A 17,310-nucleotide genomic window follows, 5' to 3' on the forward strand; every position below is an offset into this window, starting at 1 on the left:
CTGTGCTATCTCAATTAACATCATCATCACTTAATGAGATATCGTCGGCCAAATTTTGCACACTATGAGGCTCACTACTGTTTACAAAGTTTCAGGTGACATTGCACACTATTGTCTACCAAGTTTCAAGTGACATTGCACACTATTGTCTACCAAATTCACAAGAATAAATCTAAATTTGTCAACCTTCATCCCCTACCTTGAGCAACATCAACCCAATCAACTTGAACAACATTACCTTCAAATGCTCATAATAATTCAAGTCTATGATATTAGTGAGCACGCCATAATATGCAATGCCACTTGAAACTCAATTCATATCTCGTATATTGGAAAAACTATTTGTTTCTTTGTATAAAACCTAAACCCATTTATGTTAACTCCTTTATATCTCTTTGTAGCTATGCATGGGCCACTAGTCAACTATTTCAAAAAGTTCAAAATTTGTTCCTTACGCTCAATATGCAATGTCATTATCTATATAAAAATTAAAAGATGTCTTATCAAAAACATGATAGTGGATTAACATCAAATATTTTTCAAAAAGAAACTTAAAATATGCATTACTAACATGGTTCATAAATCAATTAGAAAATTCTATATTGTGGATTCTGTACACAATGTGGCCGTGATTAATAGTTATAATTGTATAACCCTAGCAAGTACACCAGTTATCAAGTAGTATAAAGATATCATTCCCACGAGGATTTAACAAAATAAGTATTAGAACTATAACTTCCCTCAATTATTTGGACAACCGAATTTTGAATCTAACAATAGGAATTACTGAAAATTAAAGATAGAAAAAGAAAAGAGATAAAAACAAAGGCAATCAATGGCTGAACTTGCAACGATTTAACTGAAAGTGCTAGGACTATTGGTCCACCTAACATTTCCAATGAATATCAATTTATTAAATTAACCAAGATAATTTATTATTTTCATAAGCTGAAGTTTTTCCTAATTTATTTAATATTCCCTTCTAGGATATATCAAACTTACTTCTATCAAGTAACCCCTCGATTCTTCGATTAGAGTTCTCGAGATAGAAAGTGCGTTAAGTTCTATGAAAAACCTGTATTATCAGATGAATCATGTATATATATTCCTATATACCATTCAATTCACACTATGAGTTATTTAGTCTATTATATGAATTCCCCTTCCGGTTCATTCACATAAACCAAATCAACTAAGAGGTGGCCAAGCTCCTAATTGCATTACGCATAATAACTCCTAGACAATATGAAAATAAAAACAACTTTGTTGAATTAAATAAAAATCAATCAATGGTCGTGATTAGGCTTTCCATAGCCCCAACTATAAATAAACTAGTTCATGATAAAAAAGATTAAACAAACAAGGTATAAGAAAGAACTCATGATGTCGCCCTTGAAGTTGAGATCGATGAGTTTGTCTTCTCCTTGCTATCGCCTTCTTCTCCTCCTAGGTTGTTGACTGCTTCCTTGAAAGATGAAGCTCTCTTGGAGGACTTTTGATTGCTCCCCAAATTGATTGATGCCTGGTGCTAGTCCCGCCCCCCCTCCCTTCTTTATATAGCTTTAGGAGGAGGGGTTGTTTCCAACTCCCTTTTGGGGTTCTTTCTCTAAAATAGAAAGTCCTAATTCCTAATGATTAGTTTAGATCTAACCCTATCCTATCTCTTATCTGGTAATCTCAATCTCCTTTATCTTTGTAGAATTACATCAGAAAATTAAATCTGATAGGACTCTTTGCAGTTTGCTTATTCTTGTATTCGTATTGGGCTTCTACTATGAATTAGGTTTCTCTACGAATTTGCTCAAACTTCGGTCCCGACTTTGACTTTGATGCAGTCTGAATCTATCAAAACTCAAAACATGAAAATTGTATAATTTTTCCTTATTTTTCCAATGCATCTTGAAATATCTTAATCGGAGTCCGGATGGGAGAGTTATGCCCAGATTACTATGCGGCGCCGAAACTGTGCAGAATTACCTGATTAGCCTTGTTTTTCTCCTAACGCCTTCTTCCATGCTCTGAATCGAAATACAAGCATAATGAGTCAAATTAAGTACAAGTATAAAAGACTGAATATTTAGGGATAAAAATATAATAATTTTTATTCTTATCAGTGATCTAGGGTTTTCTTCACAAATATTTCCAAGGTGTTTCCTACAATTGCATAGAATTGTAAGCTTGAGTCTTAGTTATAAATGGAGAATTATTCAACCAGAAACCTTAAATATAAAACAACCTAATCAACTTACTCAATATGGGCCAACACCACCATAATTGCCTAACACATATACGTGTGTTTTCATCAGTGTTCCCTTGCCCAATTGAACATGAGAGGGGCTTCCAATTCCATGGCATATGCCTGAGAGTACAAATCTTTTGTCAAGTTCACAAAACCCATCATCTTTATTTTTTATTAGCCTATTTATCCTAGTTTCGACACCTTGAAAGTATTTAGAATAGAAGGTCGTGCACTCATCCACTATGTACCCTTCGACTATACATCCTTTTGGCATACTTTTATTTCGTACATATGGCTTCAACGTACGAAGTTACCTATCCATGAAAATGGAATGGATAAAAATGGTTAAATTAATATATCAATAAAATAGATAGTGTTCAAAATTGAATATAATTGACATAATTGACATACCTTTGTATTGGGTACACCCAACGATATCGAACAGATCTAGTTAGCCTAGCCTCTTCTATTAGATGGATGGGCAAATGTACCATAATGTCAAAGAATGAAAGTGGGAAATCATTTCTAATTGACAAAGTACTATTGTAATATTGGATTCTAGGCTAGCAAAATCATAACAATTCGCAACCACTGAATATAATGTTAGATAGTGTATGCCCTTACCTCCAATCAGATTGATGTACAAATACATTTATTGTAAATGAATAAATGTAGATAATTGTTTCATGTTATGATTTGTGTGTTTCTGTGTAATTACCTCTTAAATTGGACACTTAAGAGACTCATGTTAGTTTAGAATGTTCTTAGCTATTAGATAGACTTGGGGAGTTTATCCTGCCAAGACTGACACTAATGTGCTACCAAGGAGGTTGGAGTAGTCTATCTTAGTTGCTAGGGTTAGACCTAAAGCACATATAGTGTGTGTTTGATTGAAGCACTGAATCCAGACCAATTTCTACTTATGCCATGGACCTTGGAGACTGATGGGCAAAACTAGAAAGTTACACATAACCCCTAGAGTCGATTATGGTATTGTACTTGGGTGTTGAATTGGTCTGTTTTTGATATGCCAAACAATGAGATCCTTTGGAGGTCAAAACCTGGGTATGTTGGGGCAGTTTGGGAATTCACTCGAGTGGATGATCATAGTGATAGGATCAACCCCTTTGTTGGACAAAGTGAATGATTAAGACTACACTTTCTCTAATGGAAACCAAAACTGTTAGTATTCGATTTCAAATTTGTTTGAGACTTGTTTTGCAAAATATTTATATATATATATATAAAAGTGTTTGCAAAAAGGTTTTAATTCTAGGGATCCATCTGAGTAGGGAGTGCAACACTGCACCTTACAGCCAGGGGAGAGGTCCTTCCCTATTAGGCAGTGGTTGATCATTGTGGGCTGAGAGGTTAAGTGTAAGAGACTATTGATGGTTGTTTTACCTGATGGGCTTTATCTTACTTAAGTCCATTGTCCTTGGGCTTTCATAGGATGGTTGGACTCAATGATCATTTAATGTAAATGTTGGGCCCATTAAGAGTGCATACTGATAGACTCAAGGGTTCACTATTCTTGATAGTGAATTCGGCCAGGCCTTTTCACGAAGGCTGAGCCGAACCCATGTGGGCTTATGTAAGGTCATTATTGGGGTCTCACGCCATGCAAAATTAACCTAAATGGGCAAGCAACCTAGGGATGTGAACCACTTGCTTAATGGGCCTAAAACCCATGATTAATTGGATTAATCAAGAAGTCACGTGACAGCTTAAGCAGTCATGTAACTTGGGCGAATTTGGGTTTGGAGCACCCATTCTCATAAGAGGATAAGACTTATCTGATGATAGAGTCCAGATCCAAATAAAGATTTAGATAACAAATCTCCTAATTCGATTAGGAGATGTTTTCTCTTAAGGCTTATAAAAGGGAGAGGGTGAACTGCTCTAGTTACACATGTGCTCTCAGTTATCTCTTTGCTCTTGCCGCCCTAGAAACCCTAATTAATTCTCCATCATTGTGATTTATCTTGATTAGTCTTTAATTCTGGTTTTTACAAGAAAACATCAGAATGATTTCATGCTCACCTCCCTTGTTCGATCCAATGTGTTGGATTGCAGTTTTGCTGAAAAATGCGTTATCGAACCAGCTTCATCTCAAGCTGTGCCATCTTCAATGGAGACTGGTTTTGGGATTCAGTTTGGGCGTGAACTACCACTTTATGAGCTACATTTGTGGAAGTCGTATAAGGTATTCTTCTCCCATCCTTTTGGTTTCAGATTTGATCCGTTTTGGTTCAAGAACGACCATTGAAAAATGCAGTTTTTTTTTTTTTTTTTTTAAATTGGGAATGCGACTCCCGGAAGGTTGAAAAAAAATTTTTGAAAATTTGCACAACCATCTAGTATGGTTCAGCCATCCATATGATGAATTTCACCTTTCTTTACATAAGTCCCTAAAGAACTTACATAATTCAACCAAAATATAACTCACATTCTTTGATAACATCCTCTGTATGGCTATGAGAAGCAATTATTGCATTAGTATATGACAATCGTAACTCTTTATCCCCTTAAGCTTGTAATTAAACACTTGCACTAAGCGCAAAATATTGGATGCATACCCATCTAGGACATTTACATTACCAAGCACTTGACAAAAAATAGTTTTATCCTTTTTATTCAATGTGTAGCATGTCGCATGTAGATAGGTTCTATCAGGTTGGGAATGAGGCTTGGGGTTGAAGTTCTTCTCTTATGCTTATATGTTGTAAGTCTTGATTAGTTTTTAAGTTGTCTTTTGTCTTCTCTTCAATGTTCAATAATGTCCCTAATAAATTATCACATATATTATTCTCTATGTGCATCACGTCCAAATTATTTCACAATAGGAGATCTTCCCAATAAGGCAAATTAAAAAATATGCTTTTCTTCCAATTATGCTTATCATCATCATGATTATCATTCTTAGAGTTGTCCCCACATTTCCTCTTTCTTCTACAATTGGATTCATTTCTCTTTCCAAATGTGTACTCTAATCCTTGTACATTATCTATCACTTTTTTTCATGTTAATCTTATAGGTGCTAATCTCCACTCTTCATTTCCATCTAATATTCTAGGATGACCCATATAACAAAACTTGTACCAACTTTTCAATTTTAGTGAACAATTATCCCTCCGACGCACAAGGTATGCCAGTTTACCTTTGGTAAACCACCCTAAAAAATTAGTATAAGAAGTCATTGATTGTCCAAAAGATAGTTGCATGTAATAGAAATAACTTTCTTTGATGCATCATATGTCAGTACACCATTTTCTCATAAATCAATAAGATCTCCCACCAATGGCTACAAGTATATATTAATATCATTACCTGGTGCACGTAGTCCAGGAATCAATAAGGACAACATCATATATAGTTGTTTCATACACATCCAAGGGGGTAGAGTATAAATGACCAATACAATATGCCAAGTGTTATAAGAAGTAGACATTATTTCAAATGGACAAAAACCATCACTTGCCAATCCAAGTTGGAGAATCAGTAGGATGCCTTAATCTTCCATCTTTATACGTTCCTATTCATGCCATCTCATTGATGAAGTCATTTTGGATGACATAAATAACCTCTATAGCCTTTGTTGTAATGGAAAGTAGTGTAAAACCTTAGATAGAATCTTGCCCTTACGTTTAAATAAAGATGCCTCATTGTCATTGTTTGTGTTGGAAGAATTATCACATCGAGAACAACCACAAACCTTACAAGTATCTCTATGTTAATCTTCCTTCCAATATAAAATGTAATCATTAGGGCATGCATGAATCTTAGTATAGTCAAAATCCAATTACCTTATGGTCTTCCTTGTTTCATAGTATGAACTCGGAAACACCTCACCTTCTAGTAGAGTCTCATTTAATAGATCAAGTAACATGGTAAATTGTTTGTTAGACCACCCACAAAGGCACTTAATCTGAAATAGCCTCACTATAAATGATAATTTTGTGAATTTTTTATATCTCAAGTATAGATTTTGTTTAACATCACCTAGCAATTTGTAATAATCTTCAATTGATGTATTAAACCCAATCCCTACATATACATTTGGTCCATCGGTTTCTTCATTCACTTGTTCATACACTTGGTCTGATATTCTAAATGCATCCTACAATAGTCCATGCATTTTAATATCCACATTTGGTGCATTATTGCCAACAAGATTCTTTTTCTTTACCCCATGATCAATCCAATTAGTATAACTTGGCATAATCCCATTCCACAATAAATGGTCCAAGACTTCATCTTTATCTTCTAATGAAGTATTGACACATTTTTGGCATCAACACAATATTCTACCACCATGAGATCCATTAACAATAACAAATTCAATAAATTTCTGCACTCCTTTAATATATGCTGGATCATCCCTATACAATGCATTAAATCCCAAAGAACATATTACTAAACTAAATATTATATAATGAAACCTATTCCTAGAAGAGAGGCTATGTACTATGAGGGGTACCTTTGAAGAGTATTCCAACTTCTATCCATTTAATATGACTGATTGCTCCAAAGACGACCAATGCAATGAAAACTTGATAGTTTAACTGGTAATGGTTATATCACTAAAATGTGTTTTATCTTTGTAAGATAATGTTTAGTCTGATTGAGACAAGCATTTCAACCAAAAACTCAAACATAAAAGGAATGCTTCTGATGAGATCAAGAATAAAAAATTTGTACCTAAGCACAATTACAAAGAAGAGAGGAGTTGTTAGAAAACCAAATTCCTTGCTTCACATGAATAAATATTGTCTTCTCTCTAGGTATACAATGTCCCAAATTGTCCACATCAATCTTGTCCCAAGTATATGGGGTTGTATACATGAATCTTGTTCCATCGTTCTGTTCTTTCAATACCATATATCCATTGTTAGATCATAGTCCCTTGAATCATTTCCTACTGCTTTAACCTATGTCCTTTGTGGTCTGTTGTTGGCTCTTCTAGACCCTTGTAACTGATCACTTCTTCTAGTCTCTTCAACTAGTATGATATATTGATTTACCAAAAGACATAAACATATTTCTTGATTGGTTGAGTTTGTTACAATACCATTTATTCATTATTAAAGTTTTGACTCCCATGGAAGAGGATGCTTAAATTAATTAGCATGTCTAAAGTATTAGGGATAATGATATGGTTGGGTTTTTTATGTTATGATAGAGTTTGAAATGGATTGAGATAGACTACATAGAGTCTTAGAGTCTATGAGTTTGAGTTTCAATATGTCTTATTTGTCTTAGCCTATAAATATGGTGTAAATACTATATTCACACAATTATATAAACCTTCTCTAATATCTCACACAGTATTTAACAAAATTAACCGCATTGTGTATCATATCAACATATCTTAGCAATTATCTCAAAAGCTAAAAGGAGAATTAAGTCTTCAAAAACTGGATTTCAAGGATACCTATTTCCATATTTTACTCATGACAGGTTGGATTTTCTCTAAGAAGAGGAGGAAGAAACAAAAGCAGTTTTGTTTTGAGAAAATTGGAGCCCAACGGAAGGTTAGATTCAGAGACCGACAAACATTCCATCTCTACCACAAGATATTGGGTTTTGTTTGAATAGAAAACTAGTAATCAAATTGATTTCTAAGAGAAGCTTGGAATACCCAATATAATTCTAATTTGCACCGGAGAGCCTTGCCAAAGGCCCCTAGAAGCTTCAGTGGTTTAAGATGGAAGTTGCCAAAGGCCAAGAGGTTTTATTGCAATTAATTCTTCAGGTGATGAAAGAGAAGAAGAGAAGTCTAGGGAGTTTCTTGGGTTAAATAGAATTTTTCTGATATATTCAAGTGAAACTAAGGAGAAGCTTTACGGTTTTGGAGAGCATTTCTCTTGGATGGAGTTCAAAGTAGAAGAGTATCCACTTTTGCTCAAGAGGAGGGCATTGGAAGACGATATCAACCCATCACTCTTGCAGCTAATCTGATTAGCTACATGTATATCTAAGAGATCCTGAGCCCCTAATCAATTAATTTTACTTTTGTTCAATTGTAAACTTCTACTTTTATAGAGCTGGAGGTGACTAGAGTACTACCTATGCACCTTCTCCATTCTATATGACATGAAAGATGAGGTCTCTTTACCTTGAAGGATACAACTACTCTATTTTTTATCCAACAAAACCGGATAGAGTTCAGATAAAGGTATTTTGTGAAGTTAATACATATCAGAATTTCCTAAAGGTAATGATTTCTCAAAGTTTTAGAGTTTTTTGTTATTGCTTATAGATACATGGCGATTAGTTGCAAGGTAGAATACTCTATGGGAACCCACCAACTGACCTTGTTGAACAACTTATAGAGGCCATTGGACAACCCCTTGAACTTGCTAACTAGATCACTTTTGGAGTGGTGGTTAGAATGCAAGGTGGAATAGATATAGTACGCAAGGTTTAGGATAAACTAAAGGGTTATGATTTTCCCATTTCAGCATTCTGGTTTCATGTAGTTTTCTTACCTACATACAAGCATAGACATACACCTCCACATTCACATAGATGCATATCTAAGTCAAATTTTATCTAAATGAAGATGTGGTGGATGGAATGTAGGATTGGGTGGGACATAGAAAGACTATAATTGGGTCTCAACTCTGGTGGAATTGAGAAGTTAACACAAAATAATCTAGGGAATGGAAACAACTTCTAAAGGATCTTGGTTCAGACGATACTAAAGTGATGACTTATTGCAATCCTTGTCTAGCACCTGTAAATAGTAGAATGGGAACAAATCGAAGAACAAATCTAGAAAGTTGACTAGTGTTTACCAATTTGCAGGTCCCAGTGGATCATCATGATCCAAGAATGGGAACAGATCTCCCACTATCAAATTGGACAATCAATGTTTCAAATGTGAGGATAAAGCTTATTTGGAATTCTATTAGTTGGTGCACATTACTATACCTTTCTATTCATGATCATGCTGGGTTTTTACTAGTGATGCAACAGAATCTGTTTGCCATCCTTCAATACAAAGGGTGATACTTTTACACCTACAATTACTTATGAAGTCTTTGCTTTGATGCACAAAGAGAGAAGATACTATATAAAATCAAATTAGTTGATTTTGTTATTGGCATTGTCTGCTGCTTCAGTTTACACTTTAAGCGATATGTCATAAGCATCTATTGATGTCAATAAAACTATTTTTTTCATTTTAATTTTTTTTGTTGTTATGTCTTAGAGTTTTTTTATAAGGATGGTGAAAAAAAGCTTGATGGCATCATTTGAATTTTCATCATGCTTACTATTTTATATTATAGATAAGAACAGTTAAGGTGAGCAATATTTTACTACTTGCATTTGAACAGGATATTAAAGAATTTTTTTTCTTTCACTAGTTATATTCAATATATTGAATTACCAACAACCTTACCAGATACTCTAGCTGAGCAAGGGGTTTAGAGACAGAGTATGTTTTGGGCTCAGCTGTAATATGTTTGGGGTGTCTAGACACTTGGTGTTTGTTGTGTTTTCCACAATGTCTTGCTTCTTTGCTTTCTTTTAAAATTAATAGATTTTTCTTATGAGTTACTAATAATATATATATTAGATAGCCCATTGAACTGAACTCCTTCCAACTTTGGCATATGGCTATGAACCCATGTATCTTTGAATAGCTCTTCATAATAGTGGATTGTAGCCTATGAACCCATTGCAAAGACATGCTTTGAGCTTTACATGTGCAAACAATGTGAACCATAAAAAAAGATCTCAAATCTTTTCCCTTAAACAAGACATCTCAATTATACAATTCAGCCAGATCTTTTGTTTATAACCTAAATCAGCATCTAGGGGAAAATATTTTATATCTCAAAACTTTGAGGCCATTTGATAACAGCTGAAGTGACTCAATCAAGGGCCTGTTTGGTAACAGATGATGTGGCTTAACTATGATTTATTACTTTGACTTTTAGTACTGAATAAGTTTTTAAGGAGGTTATCATCTCCTTAATATCTGAATCTGAAGTTGGGTTTTATTATTTAAGTACTTTAAAATATTTATGCTTATTTTGACCTTTAGTTGCTGTTCCAGACTTCAACTCCTAAACTAATTGTATGTACACCCAAACCTTGGAGGCTGTTGAGTAGAAGGATGGTATGTTTCAGCTTCGTTCCAGCAGAGATTTTGAACCTACCCATGGAAAAATGGGAAAAAGTTCCTTCTCAAGAAAGAGCATATGTTAGACTACATACCTCATTGTTCCAACTAAGAAAAATAACTTAAGGACTCATAAGACTCAAGATAGTCAAAGCCAATTAACAATTAGATTAGTGCACTCAATCCCTATTAACCTATTCAAGAATCATGGCATTCAAGAGTTTCCAAGCAATCTGGTTTGTTACAAAGGAGTTCTAGGTTCTCTAGAACAATTCGTTTTATTGGTGTATACGTACATGTACAGTTAACTCTCAATTGAGCTGAAAATCGAATAAAGTTTAGATTTAGGGTCCAAATCCTTGTTATCATCATTTCTCTATATTCTTGGAGAGGTTGTGGTGGTTGGGTGGACAAGGTAGGAGTCCTACAGATTTCAAATCTAGGTATGGTCTTTGTGGGGTGATAAAGGGAGATTTGGGTGATAAAAATGATGAATAACAGGGATAGAGATGCAACTAGACAGCTTTTTGTCCACCAAAGAAAGAGTAATTCAAATAGAAAGGGGAAGATTCATACTGTTATAAAATACAACAACGAGATGGGTTGCTTAGAAGAAATAAGCAAGAATGTTTTTTATTTATAGACACACTATGTGAACTAGAATTTTTCTTTACAAACTCTAATTTGGAGTAGGAAACATACCCTAAAGAACTTGTCATTGTTTGGACTTGTAACTGATCACTTCTAGTCTCTTCAACTAGTATGATATATTGAATTAGAAAAAATCATAAACATATTTCTTGATTTTGAAGTTCAGATGTCACAATACCCTTTATTCATTAGTAAGTTTTTTGACTCCCAATAATAGAATGCTTAAATTAATTAACAAGTCCAAAGTATTAGGGATAATGATATGGTTGAGTTTGTTATGTTATGATAGAGTTTGAGATGGATTGAAATAGACTATATAGAGTCTTAGAGTTTAAGAGTTTGAGTTTGAATAGGTTTGATTTGTTTTAGTCTATAAATATGGTGTAACTACTACATTCTAGCACTACAATTATATAAACCTTCTCTAATATCTCACACAAAGCATGCAACAAAATTAACCCCATTGTCTATCATATCAATATATCCTAGCATGAGTCTCAAAATCTAAAAGGAAAATTATGCCTTTAGAAAGATAAAATTGCAAGCAAAGTTCAAAGTATCGATATGTATCGGTCCGCATTAGTCGATACATATCATATCGGGAGCTTCCTGATAAACCGGTTTTGATCGATTTAGGGGGTGTATGGACCTTAAACCAACCTCTTTGAACTAGATTTGAGAAAAACTAAAAAAAACTACCGATACTGCCCGATATGCCTCAACCGGCGTATTAGGCATATTGATAATTTGAACCTTGATTATAGGTCATATTTTATAGAAGAGACAAGCTTTGGATTCCTTATGGAATTTATGAATTAAAAAAATAATCGAGATCAACATTGACATCCAATCAAATATGGCTTATAGACTTAGGAAATTATAAATTAGTCACACATCCACTGCACATCACGCCAACTTCCTTTATAATGGCCCTAATCCAATACATTCATCACCTCAAGATCACTAGGATACAATACCATTGCAAGTCTACAACAACCAATATTAAAAGTGTTAAGATTTCATTCTGACATCCCTATATAACTAGAATTATAAAACCTAGATTAACCATTTCCTTCTTAGATTAGAATTGTCCATTTGACTCTGCAACTTAATTCATGCCTACCCACCAAATTTCATCACAAAATTCCCTCGTTTGACCTGTTATCAAGCCTAAATCCAATTTTAGCAAATCTCATCTAGTATAGTTTATCAATTGTCATCCTAGCTTCATTTGGCTGATCAGACTTCACCACTGCGTTCAAAAACCCAAAAAACCCTAGCACATCAAATTTCATGACCAAACTCCTCCATTTGATCGTTAAAAAGTAAGATTCCATTTCGGGTAGTCTCATTAATTAATAAACCATTGACCCAAACTAAATCTGTCAATCTACACTTCCATTAGATTTAGAATGTTCAAAAGTGCCTATCCACCAAATTTCAGCCCAAAATTCCCCTGTTTAACCCTTAATAAAATAAAGATTCTATTTCAATAAATCTTATTGATCCGAACTTGTCAACCATAGATCTGCATCATCCTGACCCATTTTGGCCAATTAGACCTCACTACTATGTTCGGAGACCCTAAAACCCCATCACATCAAATAAAAGCCCAAAAACCCAAAGATACTAACACTTAAAACTAAGAAAAAGATAAAACCATTTTTAAAAGTTCATCAAATTTACATTTTTTGCCACTGACAGCCCTAAATACGAGACTACCATGGAAAGCACGCCCCAAGCTACTAATGGATGCACAAAACCCATGAAACCCCCCCTCCCCAAATCGAAGAAAACCTTTCACCAAAGAAGAAAGCTTGATTAGTGACCATTTCCTTTAAAAAACTTTACCCATTTTATGTAAAAGTTGTCTTCAAGTCCAAGCTCTTTGATTGGGTGAATTTTAGAACTCTTTCCCTCTTTTTCTCTATAAATACAAACCCAATTCTTGCTTTAAAAGAGGGGGAAAACCAGAGAGGGCTTGAGGAGGGAGAACTTTGGGGGAAAAATTAGAAAGAGAAGAAAGAACTAAAAGGGGACAAGAGACCCAAAAGAGCATTCCCTAATCTTTGAGATGACCTCGGTTACTTGAAATCCCAAAGCATCCGAAGCTTAATCTTCAAATTTGCCCCTTTATTGTCAGCTTCAAGATTTGAAACCAAAAAGCACACCATCCATCCTAGTATCTCATTCAAGCTTCTTTGAACTTGTTCCCACTGCTAGAAAACTTCCGTCAAGGTTGTACATGAGAAGTAAGTCTCTCATTTTAACATTTAAACCTGAATTTGTAGTCTGTTTTTAGTTTATATCTGCATTGCTTGAGGTCCAAAAACCATGGGAAACTTTCATTTCCAGTTGCATTCAGATTGAGAAAAAGATGTAGGGAGGTGAGGGTCTTAGGGAAATCAATACTTAAGACCCGATAGCATCTCCTCAAATCAATCTTGGGTAAAGTTGGGAGTATTTTTACCTGATTTCAGGAGCTCTGAGCAACTATTTTTAGTGGTGTTTCGATAGAAATTAAACCTGAATAACTCTCTTTTTAGGTTGTTACATCAGCTTCGAGAGAGGTGTGACTAACACCTTTCCTCTCCCAATCCTTTCGGATTTACAATCTCTCAATTGTATGCTTTTTCCAGGAAGAGTGGAGTTACTATTAAAGACATAAATTAAATTTTCGAATCTGAAAATGAGATCCCATTTCCTCTAAGAAATGGGTGGCAACTCCATTTTTTGAGCCTGCCATTAACTTCCTGGAGCTCACACACAAGTTACCCGAGAAAGAAATATAAGAAAGCAAATATTTGAAGGACATAGATCTGTTTTCAAAAAGGCATTGTTTCTTTCTCCCTAAGGAGATTAATTAGCTTATTGATAAAAAGGCAGAGGGATTGATGGTCATTGTTTGTTTATTTTGATTGATGAAGATAATAAAGTGTATTTTTGGTTTTTAAATAATTTATCTCCTTTGTTCCAACACACAGTTTTAGGTGGTGTTCTATTTTAGGTATATTTCCTTTTCAAGGGTTTTAGATCTTTAAAGGAGATGGTTTTTGGGCCAAGATGTCAAGCCTATCTCTATTACCAAGGATTATGTCAAGCTTCTCCATAAGGTAATGTCTTCCTTTCTTGATCCACCTGTGTTATTGTTTTCTTAATCTAACACCTCAATAAAACACTTCATAGGTAATTATCACTTGAAAAACAAAATTTCAGGATGGCAGTTTTTTTCCTATGTTTTAAGACTCTTTTTGTTTAATGTCATCAGTTTCCTTTTCTCATATTTTTGGGGCCATAATTTATTAAGAGATTGGGATTTTGATTATGAAAAGGGTTTGAAGAAATTTAGTATAACAAAGTATTTGTAAGCGGATCGTTTGATAAGGTGTCAAAAACAATAGTTACCTATTATAATATCCATCAAATTGTTTTGCTGTAGTAGAGGGAGAACTTTTCCATGCCAAATTTCCAACAAACCAAGAAAAGTTGAGTTTTATGTAGTCATTATGGACTTAAGAAAGCCTGGTCATCAATACGAAAATTCATAGAGCAACACATTTTTGTAGATGCCAGGGAGTAATCAACACCATTCTACAAAGTATTGATAAGCCACTTTTACATAATAACAAATGTTGATAGCTCATACGCAATTTTGTACTTTTTTTTATTAACTTACCTATGTAAATAGGTCAATGAATGCCCTCTTATTATGAGCCTCTTATAAGATTTGAAGCTTCTAAGTTAAATGAGGGAGCCATCGAACTATGAATCTTAAGTTTCTTTAATTTAACAAATACAACCCACCTATGTTTTTGGAATTCGACTACCATCCCCCAAAAAGACATGATACCAGAAAAAATTATAATCAATCAACAAGCACTATAAAAGTAGTAACCAATCAGGTGGGATTTGATTGATCAAAATCTTTTCATGGCGTCATAGAATTTTCCATGTTTCTATCTATTTAGTCTTATTGACAAATTAAGAGCAAATTATTAGTACAAATTAACAATTAACAATAATTAATTATCAATACAAATTATTAATATTTTATCCAATATTTTTTCTCAAGGCAAATGATATAATATTTATATTTCCTTAGCCATATTCGATAATCAATCAAATTCCATATTTCAACATAGATGGAAGCCTTAGAATTCTTTTGCATTAAACTAACTAGAGGAACAGGGTCAAAATAAAGTCTGGGTTTATTTGATTAATGAGATGGTTTGCTGTATTTTGGGAGTTTTTCAAACATAAAATCCATTTGGAGAGACAAACAAAGAAAATAAAAACAGAAAAAAATATATGACATTATGAAACAAACAACAAAAATAAATAAAAGAATGAATGCACTCAATTTTGAAAGATGAGGTTTTCAGACATTTTTTGAGAGAGATAAAGACTTGAAAACATACTTTTCTGTGTCGTTCAAGTAGAACAAATGGAGCAGCTTTTTCCTTCAATGAAATTCACATCCAATCGGTTGTTCCCTTCAATGAACTTATCTTCCAATTGGTTGAAGTATATCAATCGAGCAAATGATTGAGGATGATGCTGAACCCCTTTCTCGTCTTTCTTCGATCAGAACCCAATTTATTCTCAAAAGAATCAAAACCCTAAACCTTTGGGATTAAGGGGAAACTCAAACTTTGTGCTTGTACCCAATTAGAAGAGGAAGGGGAGAGACGAACTCGGAAAGTGTAAACCTAAACTTTGAGATTTAAGGGGAAACTCCAAATCGAGGAACAAGTGATACTCCAAGTCAAAGACCGACAAAGGGGAGACTCAAACTCAATAAGGAAAGGGGAGACTCCATGTTGAAGAAGAAAACGCAGGAACTCTACGTCTAGCAAGTTACAAAGACAATAATAACAGAGCCACTTTTCAAAGTTTTTGTAATTTTGAACTGGTTCGGTATTGGTTTATGACCGGTTTAATTTAAAAACTGTCATTTTTAATTTATAAAATCGCTGGTCCATTTTGGCTTTTTGCTTAATTTAGCTCACAATCAATAGTGTTGTTAACAAATAGAAATACCTCAAATCATTGATGAAAAAAAACGAAACAAAATAGATAATCCACGATCATTGACTATTCAAGATATGAATAAAATAGATAATCATATAAATATTCACGACAACAATATCAAAATATATAACAATTTAAGCTCAATTATCTTAATGGTTTTTCAATTATAATGCATATCACAATTTTAACACAAGAACTATTTATCTTCCCCTAGATTATGAAGGGGATCCATTTCTCATTTAACTCCCTTTGTTTTGAATCTATATCTACATCAAAACTCCCCCTGAATCATGTGTGGGGAATACATTTATTTATCTCCGATCCCCTTGATGCATACAAATAGAGGATTTTTGCAAACATAATGGGAGTTAAAACTCCTCCTTTTCATTTGAGAGATAGAACTTCCCCTGTTTATGTTGAAAGATACATTCTCTTTATTGGTATCTTTTCCCATATTCCCTACAAAAATCATTTTCAATTCAAGCTAAAACTTCTCCCCCTTTTGTCATGAACAAAAAGGGAGGGAGCAGAGGGCTAAACAATATATCATGCATCAAACTGTAAATAACAAGATTTAAGAGCATATGATGAGAAGGGAACTTCAACATCATGGATTAACAAAATTTAAAGAGTTAAAACACCTTCTCTTTGCTTTGAACGAATAAAATGATTGGACCAATGATAAACTGTTTGACCCCTGAACCAATAACCAAAATAGTATTGTGACACCAGTGAAAGAGAGATGATCTTCGAACTAGGATGATGTTATGTGGTTGTGACCTGGGTGCAAGAAGTGCTTTGAGAGGAGAAAATCACATTTAGGCAAATCATCATTGAGATTGGATTTCCTGCCAACATGACCTCAGTGGAAGAAGCGCTCTGAGAGGAACAGATTCACATCTGGCTCATCTTTCACACGTATACTATTATTCATGAGAGATGTTCTCAATACACCGTGGGATGTGACTGGCGTGCAAGATGTTGCTGTAACCTGGGTGCAAGAAGCACTCTAGAGGAGCAGATGACATCTGTGCTCATCATGCACGAGATTGGAGTTCCTGCCAACGTGGGGGAAGAGAATCCATGACTGGTGTAAAAATGGTCCATACTGGGCCAGCATGGCATGATCCGCGGGCCATGCCTCCCTCCCTTGGAAAATTTTTGGGGGTCAGCCTGGCATGGCCCATGGCCCAAGCCCATGCGGGCCCATGCCCAGCTGATCTGGCTGGTCTGTGGGCCGAGCCATGGGCCAGTC

At 34.5% G+C, this 17,310-nt stretch overlaps 1 long non-coding RNA gene across 4 annotated transcripts; it reads right to left on the minus strand.

Annotated features, from left to right (window-relative positions):
* Window positions 1-1,207: 1,207 nt before the first annotated feature.
* Window positions 1,208-16,897, minus strand: LOC148789952 (uncharacterized). 4 transcript variants are annotated; one of them, XR_016079872.1, is made up of 5 exons: window positions 15,443-16,897; window positions 2,651-2,705; window positions 2,441-2,553; window positions 2,250-2,359; window positions 1,208-2,018 (listed from the first exon to the last, which is right to left on the minus strand). It is a non-coding gene; the product is annotated as an uncharacterized LOC148789952 (long non-coding RNA). The 4 variants fall into 4 exon arrangements; XR_016079874.1 differs by lacking the exon at window positions 2,651-2,705; XR_016079871.1 differs by having other exon boundaries at window positions 2,250-2,553.
* Window positions 16,898-17,310: the final 413 nt, after the last annotated feature.

The sequence above is a fragment of the Nelumbo nucifera genome, chromosome 8, assembly GCF_055504915.1.
Source record: "Nelumbo nucifera cultivar China Antique chromosome 8, China Antique-T2T, whole genome shotgun sequence".
Lineage (NCBI taxonomy): Eukaryota > Viridiplantae > Streptophyta > Magnoliopsida > Proteales > Nelumbonaceae > Nelumbo > Nelumbo nucifera.